Source organism: Symphodus melops (genome assembly GCF_947650265.1).
Source record: "Symphodus melops genome assembly, chromosome: 7".
Classification (NCBI taxonomy): Eukaryota; Metazoa; Chordata; class Actinopteri; order Labriformes; family Labridae; genus Symphodus; species Symphodus melops.
The window spans coordinates 3324139-3330138 of NC_136697.1; positions in this window are offsets into that span (position 1 = coordinate 3324139).

Below are 6000 nucleotides of genomic sequence, written 5' to 3' on the forward strand. Positions count from 1 at the left end.
GAAGATGTTTATTCAAGCCAAAAACGCTGCTTTTCACAGAATAGAAGGCCTTTATTGTCATTACGATGGTACAATGAAATTATTTGGCTTCACCTTGGTGTGCACGGCTAAAAAGTAAACAACAGAAGAAGAATATAAAAAAGTAACTCTACTTAAGGTAAGATGGGCTACGTATGGTAGGAGTTATTTACAGGTAGCATTATAGTAAATTATGAATAGATATTGCAGAAATATAACAATATAAATATTTGCACTGTATAAAATGTAAACTGAAGCAGAAATATAAAAATATAAATATTTGCACTGTATAAAATGTAAACTAAAGCTGAAATATTAAATATAAATATTGCACAGAAGGAAATGTAAATCCTGTCGTCCCCAGTTTATCAGCAAATTCTGGGAGACTCAATTAGTCCAGTATGGAATTCATGTTCAACAAAGAGCAAAGAATTTAGGATAAATCAGCGTCATTTAAAAAATGCCAATTTTGAAAAACAACAATACCGAGGTCTAACAGTTCCTTCACAGTGTTACTCTTTGATCAGTGACATCATCAAAAACATCAAAGGACCAAAGGATGTGATGTCATCACAGTTTTTACAGACACAGCTACAGACAGCCATACTTTGACATAACTTCATAACGAACAGAGAGCAACATGCCTGCACCCACGCACACAGTTTGGAAAATGCAAGAAGGCAAACAAACAGAGAGATCCAGCCGGCCTCCTCGGTTTGAGAGGTCTGAGCTCTTTACAGCAGACACAGGGGAGCGTTTGATTAGTTTTCAAACAACACAAACTCGTGCAATTAGGAAAAAACTTGAAAACATGAACACAATACATGCACCGTTCTACGGACGGTGGCGATACTAATCCTTATCCTAAACATTGGAAGCTGATCGAGGCCATGCCCCCTCCTCACCACCAGCCCCCTCTGCCCTCCGTGGTCTCCCCGTACCAGTCTCCCCCACTCACACCCGATAAGCTGGCCAGCCTGCCTCGCATTGTTTAGGACAACCTATGGGTTTTCTCCTTGAGCTTAGGTTTGTCCCATTACTTAAAATAAAAAGTCGGAAAAAAAGATCATATCAATGTTTTTGTGTTTGCAACATCTAAAATGTAAATTGTATTGGAATAAATAATCTGCACTTATATAAAGCTTTTTTAGTTGACCACTGAAAACACGTTTTACTGATTCATCCGTTTGATGATATGGTGAGGTTTCATTTCATTATCTGAGTTCGTGGGCAGTGTGGAGGGTTAAAAGCTAAGCTAAGGGTGGAACATGCCTACTATAAGATGACGGACAGCTTGTGGACATTTGGGCTGTTGGGGGGTTCTATGTTCTGTGGGGCAGGATGATGAGTTCACTATAAATGTATGATTGAACTTATTTTCTCTCTGTTGTTTTCTGATTTGACGTTTTTTGTTATTGTTGTACAGTAGTTTTTGAAATGGTTCATTAAAGGGATTTTGAAAAGCATTTCATCTTTTGTTCAGTGTTTTTTTCTCATTCGTCTTATTTGAGTTTTTAAATTCCCGCTTGTCTTGTCTTGTGTCTCATTTTGTAGTCCAGGAGGGCTCACCTGAAACTACCTCCATCTCCTAATGAAGCCTCGAGTCGTTCCATGAACTCAATGAATCAGAGTTGACTAAAGACCGACTTACAGTCTCACTTTGAGCACACACACAGAAAAATACAAGTTTCAGGTTCATGTGACAGACTTTATTATTCTGAGCTATTTTATTGAAACGTCTTTGTCTGAACTTCACTATTTTTGGCAGACGGACCAACGGACCGCCACCTTTTTGAAAAGTTTCACAACATGATCGGCTTAATGGGAAGGTTTTAGTCTCCAAAACCAAAAATATAACTTCATACTCAGAAGTACGTGACATACAGCTGATGGTGCTCCCTGCCTGAACACAAAACAACAGAGAGAGTGGAGGAAGGATTCTTATTTCAGCCGTTACTCCGGGCTGGTTATCACCGCGTCCTGAGATTTGATGGCTCCAGATAAAACAAGCCTCTCTGTCTCTTTCTGACACAAATTGTTAACAATATGTCCCTGAAAAATAGGCCAGATGACATAAATATTTAAGCACACATGACGATGTTTTTTTGTCAGTAATTGAAACAGAGGAATAACCTACATAGTTAAATAAAAAGGAACATAATAAAATATTCACACTTTCTATTCTGGGCTGAACTTAGACTGAGTGTGGGAAAGTTTGTGACAGATTCATTGTGGAGCGCCGAACGCCACAGCTGGACGGGTTTGACTAACACGACTGGACAGAATTTTAACCTTTAACCCTGCTCCTGTTCTGTTTCACCATCTGTCAGCACACTCTCAGGACACTGTTACTGTAGGCGTGTGTGTGTGTGTGTGTGTGTGTGTGTGTGTGGTTAGCCACTGGCAGCATTAGTGATGACAGCTGTAACTTTCCGATGCCACGAGAACACCATGTGCCTCCATTAGTGCTTCATATTTTTTTCACTGTTAATCTTTGATGGGGCTGTCGTGTAAGGAGATAAAACATGCCTGTCAAACTTACAAACCCCGCCCACGCACCCTGCATGGACACGCGCACACACTGCATTTGAGAAATGAACACACAAGTAGTCTCAAAAATGTATGACAGTCTGTCTTGAAGGTGTGGATTGACACAAACATGCACAGACCTACACACACACACACACACACACACACACACATATAATCAGAGAAGCTGCAGGAGGACAGAGAACCAGAGGAGGTCTTTGTTGTCTTCAGAGCAAAGAAAAACTAATGAGAGTTCAGCCTCCAAACACCACATTGTGTTTTTCTTTCTTCGCAGTCAGGCGGGAAGAAGTGGCATGGTTTATATATTATAGATGTCGTCGATGTGGGTTGAGACACATCGGTCTCAGCAGGCGAAAGGCACAAGGAACTCCTGGTTCTGGTGCTGCTAAAGGGTCATGAGGAGGTTCTTTCTCTGAATAATGTGTCTCAAACTTCAGACACTGCACTCCAGAATATGTGCAACTCTGCTGCATGTGAGAATGAAAACATGTGAATCTGACCCCCATGTTAGAACATTCCTGCAGTAAATTTAGTGTAAAGTTGTGGATCAAGATGATGTGTGAACGCAACAGGAACGTCTGAAACATTCATGGCGAGCACGTGTTTTTTACTGTTAAAACCTCAATATAAGTGATGTCATGATACTTACATAAAACTGCATAGTTACATAGAGAGTGAAAGAAAGTATAGATCATTTTAAATGTTTCAATATCTGTTAAATGCTCAACTAAAGTGAAAGTGCTAAAAGGATGTTAAATAGATCTGATTTATTGATTCTTTATTGTTCAAATTAAGACTGAGTGATGTTAATCTGGGATCTTGCTTGGCTTTATTTTCCATCTTAACTGTTTAACTGCACCAAGACACCAAGACAAATTCCTTGTGTGTACAAATGTACTTGGCAATAAAAAATAAAAAAAAGATTCTGATCTACTGAGTTTACCGAGTTAGAGTATCTGGGATTCAGTGCTTTTGTCTCCGCCTACATACCAGGAGAATGTGTGGTGTTTTCCCTATTCTACTAATAGCTCTTTATGGGGAGGATTTTTCCTCTTTACAGGGGTCTAACACGTGTGAAAGGTCCTGAATGTCCTGAAACTATCTGGAAAAGGCCAGCGCTAATGTGTGAAGTGTACGTTGGAAAACATGTGAACCTGACCCACAAAAGCCCCGAACGATGAACAAAGAGGCAGAACATGCAGCACCTTCAGATACAAAGCCTCGTGTGACGATGAATTCCAAGTCAGGTCCCTCAGTGCCCGTCTCTATAACACACTGATCCAGTGGGCGCCCCGCAGGCCTGAAGAGCTGCAGAGTCTTGCTTTCACTATAATTTCACGTATGTGTTATTCTTGTTGAATTTAGCTGTTTATTTTTAAAGTCTCCATAAAACTGAGCTTTAAGATGAAATCTAACTACTGAGTTGACATATTTCCCACTGAAACGGTATAGAATAAATAAAACACAGGATAGGCGGCGGGACATGGATGCATTTTAATGGATAATTAAAATTAGACAAAGCTTTTTACAAACGTATGAAGAAATCTCGAGTTGGTGTTTTCGTCTGTGGAATCTGCAGAGGTTTAAAAAGATGAGACGTGTTATCAGCTGCTTCGAGCAGCAGGGAGGAAGAGGTTTAAAAAAAGAGAACAGGTACATTTGACAATGTGGATACACAGTAGAGGGTGAAATATACGATTAAATGAGAGACAGAAAGCAGAGTGAGAGAAAATGACATCTGAATGTTAAATTCTAAATATTTAATCAGATACGCTCCGATTAATTAGGTTAATAACATTTGCTGATGATTAAAAGATTATCCTCCGCTTTGATTATCTTAAACTCTGAACATAAACATGATTAGATTTTCTAATTAAACTTTGCCTCCCCTCCTTTAACTTAAAGGGAAAAAGCACAATGAAGGAATTAGGTCTATGAGCTCATCGTAATGCAGAATATTTAAGTTTAAAGCTGCCAGTCTCTGAACTGAAAAGTCGCGGGTTCGATCCCCAGCTCCTGTGAGCAACATGTCCGATGTGTCCTTGGGCAAGACACTTAACCCCAATTTGCTCCGTCAGGGGTGTATGCGGGCCGCTGCTCTTGTGATCGACCGCTTGGTGCATTTGATTTGCCCCACAGGGATAAATAAAATGTATTAAAAAATCCTCATGTAGTATGTGGAGGATATTTATTTATTTTACTGCTCCTATAAGAAAGTTGATTCATATTTGTTTAGTAGTTGGTACCAAGTTAAACAGTTTAATTGGTAGGTTTTCTTATTAGAATTTTTGGATCAATGTTAAAATGTTGCTGACGTGCTTGTTGACCAACTTATCGAGCAGCTACTAGAGCATAGATACCCGCCACACTTATCTGCTATAGACTGGAAAATTAATTATGCATTTTTGTAGGCCAAACCCAGAAGTATCTTCTCCGTGGGTTTAAACGGGAATTCTCCTATGGGATTTCATCATTGGATTTTGGATGATTGCAGAAAATAATCTCTGTGTCAAACACACATTTCTGATGTGTAGCTGTTTAGTTTCGCTGGATAATCTTTACAGATGAACACCATTTATATGAAGTTTAAAGAGTTAATGCAGCCCAGAGAAGTAAAAAGCTAATGTTATGCTACAAGCTAACTACACCGCGGTCGGTTGATTTTAACAGGCTAGCTAAACGTTAGCTTAATAAGTTGTTGTGACCTACAATTTACAAGAGCACTGAAAAACATGACTAGAGGAGGATTAGGGAGAGAGTTCCCGGCATGATGACGTTTAACGTCTGCGACAACCACTGTAGTTTCAGTTAGCTACTCATTAGCAACCGCTGTTTAAAGTTTGTGTAAAAACTTTAAAATTCACAAGTGGGGTCTTAGCTAACGTAGTTTATCTCGTCTAACAAAACATCAACATCTCTTCAGCTTGTGTTAACCACAGACCTTATTTCAGGTGTCTAAACACAAACCCATTCAAAATCCACATTGACTTTTAGATGTTGGAACCCATGGAGCTAAAATGCTAACTCACTTCCTGGTTTTAGGACTCAAAACTTTACCAGTCTATAGGGTCAAGTTTAGGTAGCTGGGTTTGTTTCAACACAGTCGCACAGTTTGCGTACAAATAACACGACATTGTAAAGTCGTGCAATGCATACGCCAAATTGCAATTTTACGTGCATATGATACGCCAAGCAACACATACCGGCTGGTTAAGGTTAGGAAAAGGGATTGGGAGAGGATAGAATAGTTGTCTATGGGTAACCCCTTGACTCCTCCTGACGAACGTTAGGGATTGACGTATCATATGCACAAAATTGCTAAAATGCAATTTGGCGTATGCATTGCACGACATTACAACGTTGTGCTATTTATACACAACTGTGAGATCAGGCTGGTTTGTTTACATGTTGGGAAAATCTACATTTTGTTGA